Source organism: Amblyomma maculatum, chromosome 7 (assembly GCF_055883805.1).
Source record: "Amblyomma maculatum isolate TAMU_Amacu chromosome 7, ASM5588380v1, whole genome shotgun sequence".
Lineage (NCBI taxonomy): Eukaryota > Metazoa > Arthropoda > Arachnida > Ixodida > Ixodidae > Amblyomma > Amblyomma maculatum.
Window position 1 is genome coordinate 136854932 of NC_139350.1, and position 13386 is coordinate 136868317.

General features: G+C 45.8%; 1 pseudogene; it reads left to right on the forward strand.

The window, feature by feature from the left end:
* Positions 1-1658: 1658 nt before the first annotated feature.
* LOC146184832 (uncharacterized) lies at positions 1659-4285 on the forward strand (annotated as a pseudogene).
* Positions 4286-13386: the final 9101 nt, after the last annotated feature.

The window sequence follows — 13386 nt, forward strand, 5'->3', positions numbered from 1 at the left end:
CTGAAGGGCCGTGCACGCGACAGCCAATTTCTGGGAACTTTGAGATATAACCTTTCTACTTCAGGCTTTAGCGGGAGCACCAGTGACGCATTATCTTCAACGCGCTTCACTTTTTCTGCGAGTTTTGTTAGTTTTTCTTCGAGATTCTTTTTCTCAAGCGAATGGAACGTAGTTCGTCCAATATTTCGGTCTGTTGCTGTTGTATCACAGGTATTGTCATGATAGTATCGAACATCCGCTTTTCCTGCTCAGCAGACAGAGGCCCAGGGTTTTGCTCTACGTCTCCCGCAAGCAAAAGCTTTCTTTGAAGCAAACCTATGTATCCTAAACAGCTCGCGGACACATCGTACAGAAGGCGTAAAAACATGCACACAGCAAAGTTGGGATCTGGCGTCGACTTCCTAAGCGGTTTGCCATTAACAGAAAGGTAAGAGTAACAAACCTGAAGAACAAAATGTAAGCGTCTGGCTGCCATGTCGGCACCAGATCCTGGTGTGGCTGGGTACAACCGCTGCTTATGTAGGTCATGCTTGTGCAGAAGGTTCCAGGGTTGCCATTCGATGAAGTGTTCGAGCGCCGGTAGCGCTGTGAGGTCCAAAGGCGAAGCGTCACTCACAAAAGCCAGGTCAGCAGGACAGACTTGCTCGGTAGAAGCGGCTCCGTTCATTGGCAGGCACGTCGACATCGCGGCAGGATCGAAAATCGCCATCATTTGCAGCACGATCTCACCGCATCCCTTTCGCAATCCGCGCCTCTAAAGACCTCCGTGCAGTTCGCCTCCAGCGAGCGGCGGCCGGGATCAAACCCGCGTCGCCATGACCAGCAGTCGCTAACGCGGGAGCCACCGCGGCGGGGCGAGTGATTGAATAAATCAGTTATATACCAATATAATAGCTATAACAACAATGAATTATATAACCACGCAGCGAAAATTTGTTTTTGTAGATATTGTCCACAACTGTCTCATTTACTCTGTGGAATTGAAATTACTCGATCAATTGCGGGACCAGTTATTAGCAGCTGAATGCGATTAACAAAAATTAAATACCGAAAATATCTCGTTTACAGCAGAAGGGTTGATGTTTCTTTGTATAGACGTGAATGCACAATCTTCAGGTGGAAGGTACGTATAAATTGTTCAGAGTATGCAATTGCACAACAATCGGCATCAAAATTAATATATCGGCATATGACGAAAAGCGCGCCAAAGATGCGAACGAGCCCACGTATTTTTTAATTAGAGTAATGCTCCATGCACTATGGTGTGCACCAACAGCGGATTTGGCTATGTGCACTACGTAGTTTGTGGCGCCTCCTAGTTAATTTTATTCAAATTATGTGTCACGTGACCGCACCTCATGACCCTCTGCGCGAGGAGCCGGCCACCGGCGGATAGACGAAGAGAAACATAATATACTGCGCGACCACGCTTTTAACATGTGCGTTCGCCCGCACACTCATGAATATTACCGTGGGTATGCGGTTCGATTCATTTGATGCGTTTGACACCGTTCTGCATGACTTCCAAGTACAGACAAATTCTTTATTTGTTAAGAAAACAACGAAGTCCGTAGAAGTAGTCAATGCCCACTTGTCAGCGGAGGCGGAAAAATTTCACAGCAAGCTTCGGTTTGCCAATGCCACTTTTACCTGCAAGCATGGAAGACAGCCCAGAACTACTGGCACCGGCATTCGACCTAACCAAAGGTACGTACATACTACGTATAGAGGCCTGCAGCAAACCGCGGACAAAAAATTCACGTTGCGAGCTGTGGCCATGTGTGAATTACTAACTCCCTAAAAAGCACATGAGAGGTCTGATCGCAGGCTAATGCCTTTGACGACATACGTATAGAGGCCTGCAGCAAACCGCCGAGAAAAGTTTCGCGCTACGCGCTGTGGGCACGTGTGAATTGCGTGCAGCAAACCGCGGACAAAAGTTTTGAGCTGCGTGCTGCGGCCACGTGTGAATTACTAACTGACTAAAAAGCACACGAGAGGTCTGACCGCAGGCTAATGCTTTTGACAACATGCGTATAGAGGCCTGCAGCAAACCGCGGACAAAAGTTTCGCGCTGCGTGCTGTGGCCACGTGTGGATTACTAACTCACTAGAAAGCACACGAGAGGTCTGATCGCAGGCTAATGCCTTTGACATACGTATAGAGGCCTGCAGCAACCGCGGACAAAAGTTTCCCGCTGCAGGCACGTGTGAATTTCGCTGTGTGCTGTGACCACGTGTGAATTACTGACTCACTAAAAAGCACATGAGAGATCTGATCGCAGGCTAATGCCTTTGACGACATACTAATAGAGGCCTGCAGCAACCGCGGACAAAAGTTTCGCGCTGCGTGCTGTGGGCACGTGTGAATTACTAACTCACTAAAAAGCACACGAGAGGTCTGATCGCGAGCTAATGCTTTGACGACATACATATAGAGGTCAGCAGCAACCGCGGCATCATCCTCAGAGCTTCATGAAACTCTGCGCAACATTTTGAAGATGTCAGCGAATATGCAACAAGAGACCTGCCACAAAACTATATTGCTGAAAACTTGTGATTTTTATTCTCATCAAGAATCAAAAGATGTGCAAAAAGAATGTTCAAAAGTTCTAACACCTTATGTCTGTATATTAATCAAGAAGGAAAACAAAAAGCTGCCGGGTGACCCTCTAAAAGTCAAAATTGTATCTGAGCAAATATACGCTGTTTCATCAAGTTGCACCGAAACATGGCATGAGGTCTTTCTTCAGAGTCAGACACGTAGTTGCACTGCTTATTCAAAAATGAGGCTGCTTTGCCGGCATTTCCTAATTGTTTGTGCAAAATATGACATTCTACGTGACCTGACAAAGGCTGTTCACAGGCGTTGGTCTAAATTATATCAACTCGAGTTCATGCGTGCCGCTGCAAAAGCAAACCCGGAAGCTAACAACGAAGAAGCACCAGAAATGCTCTCCATGCCTGGGCCCTCTTTCGAAAAAATAAACAGAAATCAACATTATAATTACCCATTGCGGACGCTTAAAGATGCTGCAGACAACTTGGCCGACTGTCGGCCAGACATCTTCGCAGCACGTCTTGCTTTTTTAGAATCACTGAATGCCTACTGGCTGAAAGATGCCACTCTCACACATTTTGGTAATGATCATGAAAATGTGCAGGAAGATAATGCCTCGGGAACAGGCACCTTGCGTACTGCATCCAATGTAGTGCTAGAATTGGAGCAATCTCCAACCACACAAAATGCACCCCAAGAACAAGTAAAAACCCTCAGTGGCACACAAACTCACAGCTCCAGCAGTAACATTACAAACCAAAAATGTGCATCTAGCTCAGTTTGTGAACTAAGACTCCCCGAAGTGAAAAGTCGAGGACGCCCACCAAAGCGAGTTATCCAAAACCGCTACAAGAGAGCAAGGAAAACTGAAGACGATGGACCTGTGCCCTTCAAGTGCCTCTCTGAAAAGGCCAAAGCAAAATGTAAATACAAAGCACCCAGTGCTATCTGTCATCTCCTAACTTGTTTTTCATTTTGTCTTTGCAGTGCTACTGGCTGCAGTCTCTAACAAGGCTCTTTGTGAGTGTGTGGTGAATGGAGCATGCCTGCTCGATGAGGGTGACATTGATGTTATGCCAGAGGCCTTGACAAGTGCACTGTTAGATTGTAGGGTTTCCCTGCCACAGTTGAAAAAATATTCACCCCGGATGCCTGGTCCCAGCTCATGGCTTCAGGTATGCATCAGTGCTACAACCATTTACTCGTCGGCATAATTTTGTGTTTAACTTTAGCTTTGAATTTTTTACTACAGTTGCTGTAAAAAAGAAAAATGCAGTGTGGAATTGTGGCCTCTGCAAGGAAAAAGATGATGGTGAGCTAAAGATGGTGTGTTGCAACCATTGTTTGGAGTGGTTTCACTGGTGAGACATTTTTTGCAACAGTCAACAGCATTGCTTTCTGCTACTTCAAACGTATTAATGTAGTGGAAAAAATCTATGCTCCTTCATGGTGCAGTCTTTTACTCAGTGATAGAGTAGCTTATTGCTCGTAAAAATTTCAAAATATGGTCATTGAAAGTACAGTGTATACCCAAAAGTTAACACAAGCATGTCAGCTTGAATGTTCACAAAACTACATGAACTGTGAAAATCAGGTTGCCTTTACAATAGGACATTGGTTCCTTTACTTTACTTGTTTGTTTTTTACATTTTGCAGGTGTTGTGCTGCTGTAACCAGCAATGATTTGAAGAAGCAGTGGTACTGTACACAGTGCAAAGGATGCTAGTAACTATTCACAACTGCAACTAATAAATATTATGTTGTGTCCCTGTATCTTGTGTTTAACTTTGTGAAAGTCAGGCAATGCTAGCCACACTGGCTTCACAGAAATTTAGTGATAAACATTATACAACTTGCTGAAGGGAACGCATAAAATATGTTGGCATCGCAGAAATTAATGCTCAGAAAACCCCACAGTCATTTCCTAGAGATTTCTAATTCTGGTATGACATATAAATACAAATCCGTGCGATTTTCCACTTGTAGTAAATTTGTAGTGTTCGATACCCATCAAAGAGACGCAGTATAGGCCAGGCGAGAAGTCTGTTAGCTGCTTGAAGCTTGGCTCACAAATTTGTTCATTCCATCCTCACCAAAACGAAAGTAACAATTACTCTCGCTGTCCCATATATATATATATATATATATATATATATATATATATATATATATATATATATATATATATATATATATATATATATATATATATATATATATATAGCGAGTAATTACAAATATTGTGTAGAATCTGGGGTGTGGATGCTAGTTCGCGGGATCAAGGTACGCCTGCACGCAGACACGGGCACCTGCAGTTTCTTTTTTTTTTCTCTTCAAAGCAATCAAACACAGATAATTTTGAAACCCAAATGTTAGCGTATGCAATGGTGTGACCATAGTGCGGCGCCGAGCAAGGAGGATATATTTACAAGTCCTGGGCTAGAAATCAAGCGACTCGAAAGTGACATAGCACTCCTGCGCGCCTTGTGGGTGTTTTTTTTTATTTTTATTTTTTCACTTTTATTAGAGGGCGTGAGGGGGTGGCTGCAAGCTGTCGAAATTTTAAGTCCAATGCGCGGGAAGGATGCAAGCAGCTTGGGTAGATGCTTGGCCGCCGGAGCGCGGCATAGCGATAAGCGCTCAGCCCACACGCAATTTTTTCCCCCTGGAAGTGCAGAAACGATGAAAGGACAAGCGGGCAGGCTAGCTAACGTAGACAGCGCGATTTCAAACCAGTAACTGCTTGGAGCTGCCCTCGACAAAGCACAGAGCATGTATGTGAGTTTACTTCATTTCATTTTTATTTCCTTAAAGACCCCCTTTTTGGAGGTATTACATAAGGCCTTTTGTTTATTATTTTCTTTTTCCTAGCAGTTAGGTATGGGCTCTTGAGTGGCAGCTTAGGTAGCGGTAAAGGTTTGACTGCTTCTGTGCGCTCGTACTTGGCTCAATGGGCAGCTTTTGCATCTTAGATTACGCCTCTTATGAGCGTGCTGCACAATTAGAGGCGCGATGTAGAATGCTTCTCCCAGCTAAACGGCGGAATCCTCGCAGTTCGAATTTTGCACAGAAATGGTATTTGGTCGCCAGTATTTTAGAGCGCAGCTCTTTGGCGTCCGTTCCAGGGTTTCACGTCGGCGTCGGCGTCGTCGTCGGCCTCGTAACCAGCTCCGCCCCCCTTTCATCTCCCCAGCGCTAGCAGCGACCGACTGATACCGCTGGATGCCGCTGACGCTGCTAGAGAGTCAAGATAACGTGACTGCATAGAACACCGTCGCCGCCATGCAGAAAGAGGAGGGGAGGGTCCCCCCCCCCCCTGTTCCTGTGTGGCGGTAGGGTGCTCTTCAGTTGCCGACGCGCCGGTTATTTCACCTAGGCCCCGGTACGTCGACGAATACGTGACCACCTTCCCACGGCTAGACCTGGTTCTTGGCGCTGCGGAAGCGAAGGTATCATATTGTTTGCGTCGGCATCGGCGGCATTGTCCCTGAAACCAACTCCGCAGCTGGGGTTGACTTGCTATCGGCGTCAGCAGCATCAGTCAGTCGCTGCTATCTCTTCCCTCCTCCCTTTATCGCTTTGTCCGCTTGCTGCGCGCGCTTCTGCCCCCATCGTTTGCCGCTGGGTGTACACGCCGCTCCCCTCCCCCCTCTTCCTGCGAGTCTCCGGTTGTCAAAGCGCCGGCTCGAACTTAATTCCTTTCTTCGCTCCTCCTCCAATGCAACCCCTGTGCGGTGGCAATCAGAGAGCCAGATCGGTGGCGGCGGATCTGTATATGTGCACCGCCCGAGCCGAAATTGCCGCTGCCGTTCGCCACTGCGAAATTATCTGCCAGTTCTTTCTGAGCCATGAGCGAGACGAATGTTGACATGAAGACAAACAGGAATTTCTTCACACTTATGCGGGAGAACATCCCCTTCCTCTCGCTCGTAACGCGTCCCACGGCTGTGACAACCTCGCGAGGCACTTGTATAGATCTCGTCTTTGAGAATCAAGCATTGGTGTACCAAGTCGAACATATATCAGTCTATTTTTTAATACCAAATTTGTTTGGGATACTTGCCTGATTCGATCAGAAGAAGTCAGATGTTCCCATCTTATGCGGCGGCGACGACGCCAGACGAGCCGCCATGAAGCCGCTGCCACAGCGATTGCACTGGTGGCGCCACCTCATGCTGCTTACAACAAGTCTTGAGGAGAGCATGTTGCCGGGCTAGTTGATGATCCCTTAAGTAAAAAATTTTGCGCAACAACAACTTTGTAGCAGGAAAAAAAAGGGAGCTAACAAGTTGTTGTAAGCAGCATGAGGTGGCGCCACCAGTACCATCGCTGTGGCAGCGGCTCGTTCGCCGTCGTCGCGGATGGGAACATCTGACTTCTTTTGATCGAATCAGGCAAGTACCCCAAACAAATTTGGTATTAAAAATACAAGCGACGAAATACCATTTCTGTGCAAAATGTGAACTGCGAGGATTCCACGGTTTAGCTGGGCTGCTGAGGCTGATAAAACTTTATTCACAATATAAGTGGGAAGAATAGGGGAAGTCAGCTAGCGTACCGCAGGCCGTGGAGACTTTTTGCAACGCCGGCCCATTCGACGGCCTTGAACTGAATGCCAGGTTCATCGCTGGACCTTAGCTTGTCCCAAGCTTCTTTAGTTCTGAGGGAGGCTTGTGCGCTTTGCACGCCCAGATCATATGCTCGAAGTTGTCTTTCTCCCCGCCAAACCGGCAGAAGGGATTCATATCCTTATTATTTATTTTGATATGTATTTGGATTGGGGAGGGTCCCCGTCTGTAGCTGTCTCCATATAGCTTGGAGAAGCATTCTACATCGCGCCTCTAATTATGCAACACGCTATAAAGTGACAAAAAATTGTCTCTCCATAAGCTAAGCAAGATCTTGTGTAATTTCAACTTCACACTTCCTCCGAAGGTGCCCTCAGTTTAAACAGTTCTTTTCCGCCACTGCAAAACGATGTGTGTGGGCGCGCGTGTACGCAAATAACTCATGCTCAGGTACCCAATATATGAGCGGCCCCCCATACGGTCAATACTCCAAGTTTTCATTACAACGAGGAAAACTTACACACGATCCCTGCAGCGCGCTGCGAAGAAGAAAACTCAGGACTGCGAGTCCTTGCATCGCCTCGAATACCAGCCACCGCATTACACCCCATCAAAGCAACGGAAGAAAAAGAACGAAAGCAAAAGATTGCGAACGCACAGAAGCGGCGCTCACGTACTGTACTCTACATTCCCCGCATTGTGCCTTTTGACTGAGCAGCGCCCAATCGCGCCTCCCTCATCAAGCTTTAAAAAAAGAAGAAGATCGCGTGCGTGACGTAAACATGATCACATGACTAAAGTCTGCTTTACTAGACTCACACTAGATGGCCCTTTCCTTCCTCCATGTAGTGCATAGAGCAACTTCCTGTAGGAGTGCACTCCGTAGTGCATGGAGCATCGTTCCCTTTATTAAGTTCATAGGCACCAACTAGATTACACCTGCAAGCTCTTCAGAAATTAAATCAACAGCGCATCAAATGGTTGCATGCGCCTTACGGATTTGGGCCTTAATGAAATGGGTATAATTAAAATGAAATACTTGCCTCAAATCCCACGTCGTACACGATGTGGTCGCTGACCTGCAACCCACCCTTAGCCTTCACGATAACAGCGTTGTCTTCTACAACCTGCTTAACAGAATGCACATGGCAGACTAACAGCTCTCCCATTTTGACATTTGCGCTGCGAAAATAGTCATCGCTGTCGGCTATTTTCTTAAAACCACGTCGAAGCGTGTACATTGTTGCACACTCGCTTCAAACACCACTTCGCCCAAGTGCGGGTTTGAAAAGTAGAAGCAGGAGCGCGCGCGCAAGACAGCTTTCTCTCAGCACAGAAATCCAAGCGCGCCAAAAGCGCGCGCAAAGCAAGTAAACTGCGGTCAGCGCGCGCGCGCGCGAGCAGCTTTCATCAACGCGTGCGAAAAATAACGCGAGCGCGCTCAAATCGAGTTGCTTCCGCTTGCAGAAGCCGCAATGACACGAAAATATCCTGGCGAGCTATACACTCTGTCCTACCAATCACATGGCGTTGGCCGGAGAGGGCGCTATTCACTGGCGCCCGCAAGTTGACAGTTGACAGACGTGTGGAGCGGAGGCGTGTTTCATCTCTCCTCCCATAGCACGTGGGTACCGGAAACGGACGGATTGGCGACAGCGGGAGCTTCCGAAGCGTCAAATAGATGAGTTCTTTCTTTTATTAACTTTATTTAGTTTTCAGCTAGTTAGGTTAGGTGCAGCCTAAAGTATAGATTTTAGCTCTTTGTCCTAGCGGCCTGGCTTTTCGTGCCGGCAGCTAGGTTTTCTTGGCGTTCATTCTTTAACTATCTTGTGTAGATAAGTACTTTTTTTCTAGGCTATTGGCATTCGCAGAATTGGTTTTTAACGCGTGTTTGCTAGTCATTTCTTGTGTCTTCTTTTGGCGATTTGTATATTCTGAGAATTCGTAATAGATATAGTTCAATCGATGCATGCTTAAGATGTGCAATCAAAAGAAGGTAAAATGTACTCAGTGTGAGGCGCAGGTTAATCTCCAGGAAACGCGTTTTGACTCTGTAGGTGAAGCGTAAGGCAGCGACTTTTTGTGTCGGTGTTGCGTGCTGAGAGCGCGTCTAGATAGATTTGATCAAGAAAGGGACAGTTTAGTGTCTCGTGTAGATGATTTAGAAAATGAAGTACGTTTGTTAAGGGCGGAAAATCAGAAACTGCTTAGACAGCTTCCTCAAATTGGAAAAAAAGGGGCCGACTTTATCCTAGGAACCAACGAGGACGAACATTCCAGTGCGGGCCACGTGGCTGGGGCCAGCACTGGCATGGAAGGCATAAGCAAAGTGGGTCAGGCGGATCCGAACCGTCAGAGTTATTTAGAAGCAGCTACTAAGAAGCCAGAAAAAAGGAAGTAAGGAAGAATGGAAATCTTAGAGATAAGGACACAGATAACCGAAAGCAGGAGCCAACAGTTGGGAGAGGGAGAGAGAAGGCCCAGGTGCTTATCGCCGGAAATTCTAACATGAACAGGTGCAAGCAAGATATCTTGGAACGTGTAAAGGGTGATAAGAGAGTTAGTTGGAGCCTTCCCACGGACCACAATGAGGGCAGTGCTGAAAGAGAGTAAAAATAGGCTGTTGAAGAATTCCGCAGAGCACAGTATGGTAATAGTAGCCGCGGGGCTAAACGATGTCCTAAATGGTGACGCTGCAGGAGTGGTGGAAAGTTTAGCTAAGGGAGTTGACGAGATCAGGGAGATAGCACAGCAAACGCAGATAGTTGTATGTACAGTACAAGAGGTGCTAGGATTGAACGGAAAGCTGGAAAAGGACGTGGTGACAGTTAATCAGGACTTAAGAAAGTTAAGCCTGGAGAAGCGTTTCTAAGTGGTTGAGGTAAACAGGGAGGTGCATAAAGCAGGTTTTGGTAGGGCTTTTCAGCGAGATGGCATTCATTGTAACAGAAGGGTGGGAGCAAAGATCGGCTGGCGCCTGGCAGGCAGGGCTGTAGCTGTTTTAGGGGGTCCGCGAGGACTCCATGCACAGAGGTAGTTAGAAGTGAAGCAGAAGAAAGTGTAATAATGGAGGCTGAGCCCCCCAAAATGGCAAAGAGTAGGTCGAGGAAGAAAATTACAAAAAAGAAATTTAACACTAGGATCAGCTACATAAACATGCAAGGAGGTAGAAAAAGAGCGAAATGGCTAGAGATAGAACAGCAGTTGAAGGATGACAAAATAGGTGTGTACGCTCTTTGCGAGACTCATCTCAGGGATCTAGAAGATCCGCCGTTTATAGAAGGCTACGTCTGGGAAGGGTGCAACAGAACGAGAACGGAAAAAAAGGGTGGAGGAGTAGGTATCAAATTGGCAGGGAACAAACTGGCAAAGAATTAAATCATCTTGTAAAGAACATATCTGGGTTTCAGGAACAATTGCCGGCATAAGGACATGGCTAGGGGTAGTTTATTTAGGAACAGGACATCAATGCAGGCAAGAAAACAAGGATCTTGTTGAATGTCTCAGTGACGATATAAGCCAGTTTGGAAACGGGGCCAGTATTATTCTACTGGGGGACATGAACGGCCACATCGACGATCTGGATGGATACACGGATTGTAACGGGAAGCTAATGCTAGATTTCTGACAGCGACACGATCTAGTTATAGTAAATAGAGAAACAAAATGGGGTGAAGGCCAAATCACGTGGGAAGTCCGCAACAGGCAGACGACCATTGACTATTGTCTAATGTCGCAGGAAATTTACAGCAAGGTCAGAAAAATGGAAATAGACGAAGAAGGGGTGTGTAGTCTGGGAAGTGATCATAAACGTATTAGTCTGCAGATGGGGCCCTTGATGAAAAGAGAAATGGAACTTAGACAAAACGCAAACGCAAAATTAAACGACGATCAAATAGCGCTGATAGCAGCAGACATAGAGAAAGCAATAGATAAAAGCCCCATGGAAGACTGGGATTATGAACAGGTAGGACTACTCATAAGGAGGAAAATTAAGGAGGTTAAAGTAGCAAACCGCTGGAATGGGAAGAGGAAGCTACGGAGCTGGTGGAATAAGGAAATCAGGGAAGCTATTGAACAACGACGGGCTGCTTCAAGGGAACACCGAATGGCAAAGAAAGCACAGGTATCTCAGGAGGAAATCGAGCAAAAATGGGAATCATATCGACAAACAAAACTTGAGGTGCAGGCCCTCGTCCAAAGTAAAATAAGGCAGTCCACCGATCGCTGGATGGCTGACATACACGGTGCCTCTAGAGGCGGAACAAGAAAATTCTGGAACCATATAAGCTGGCAAGGGAAGAAGAATCAAAGAAAGCAGGTTCGGATTCAAGATAACGAGGGAAATTGTTTAAAGGGAGACAACGCAGTGAACTACGTTACATTAGTTATAGCCGAGTCATTCAAGAGCGACGATAAGGTAATCTCCGCAAATCAGGAAGCAACACAAGGTAGCAGAATACAAAGCAGCTTAGAACTGACCAATCTAAACTGGAAAAAGGCAGAAAAAAATATTCCTAAAAACACATCTACAGGAATAGATGGAATTCCGATCAAGCTGATTAATGAACTCGGTCCAAAAAGTAAGGAAACGTTGTTAAAAGCTCTGGAAACAGTCATAACGAATAAGCAAATTCCGGACAGCTAGCGGCAGAGTAAAATGAATTTGATTTATAAAGGGAAAGGAGACAGGATGCACATAAAATCCTACAGGCCGATTACCATAACATCTGTTATGTACAGGTTAGTCATGCAGGCAGTGAAATTAAAGGTGCAAGCATGGGTTGAAAGTAACAAGATACTCGGAGAACTTCAGAACGGCTTTAGAAATTGTAGGCGCTTAGATGATAGCCTGTTCGTGCTTACCCAATGCATCGAAATATCTAGAGTGGAAAATAGACTTTTGTATTTGGCCTTCCTGGACATAAACGGGGCGTATGACAACGTAAGCAGGGAACTCCTGTGGAAGATATTAAAAGTAGAAGGTATCGGTTATGAGATAATAGAGTTCCTACGGGAAATATACCTGGATAACAAAGTAGAAATTACGTGGGAAGGGATAAGAAGTACGGAGGATGTCAAAGTATGCAAAGGATTAAGACAAGGCTGTCCTCTATCACCGGTGCTGTTCATGCTTTATATGATAAACCTGGAACGGAGGATACAAGACAGTAACCTAGGTTTTAATCTGTCATATAGATTAGGTGGAAAGGCGTTAGAGCACCGCCTCCCCGCTTTTATGTATGCAAACGATATTGTGCTGCTAGCTGAGAGCCTGGAAGAATTGCAAACTCTAGTTAAGTATTGCGGAGACGAAGGGGACGCTCTAGGCTTCAGTTTCAGCGCAGTTAAGTCGGGTCTGATGATTTTCAACGGCTCAACTGATCAGGGTCTTAAAATACAAGGCCATGAAATACCCAGAGTAGCAGAATATAAATATCTGGGGGTATGGGTAAACGAAGGACTGGCATACATTGGAAAGCATGAGCAATCACTTAAGGCCAAAGGGCGAAGGAATGGCGGGATAATGAAGCATAAGGCATTGTGGGTATACAATAGGTATGAGGTTTTGAGGGGTATTTGGAAAGGAATTATGGTGCCCGGACTTACGTTCGGAAATGCGGTTTTGTGCCTAAAATCAGAGGTACAGTCGACATTAGAAATAAATCAGAGATCCGTTGGACGATTAGCACTAGGTACCCACGACAAAACTACAAATGAGGTGGTACAGGGAGATATGGGCTGGGCATCTTTCGAAGTACGGGAAGCTCAGAGTAAAATATTATATGAGGAACGCCTGAGGAAATTGGACAGTAACAGATGGGCAGCTAAATTATTTAAATACCTGCACTTAAAAAGCGTTGAATCACAATGGAGGAAAAGAACTAGGAAAGAAGCTAGTAAGTATGCTAGTCACAAGGACGGAGAAATAAAGAGCATTAAGCAACAGGTGAAAAACACAGAAGGTAAAAATTGGATAAATTCGTTGGAAAAGAAAGAGAGTGTGTAATTATACCGAAAGTGGAAAAGGCAGATCAGGAAGGAATATTTCTTTGATAACTGAAGAAGCAGTGCCCTACTTTTTGAAGCTAGATCAGGGTGCCTTAGAACACGCAGCTACAAAAAGAAATTTAACAATGGAGATGACGCATGTGCTGTATGTGGTAACTCCAGTGAAACAATTGACCATATTATACTCGAATGTAATGGTATCCATCCGAAGTTGACGCAGGCGCAATCACTGTTCCTGAAGCTCTGG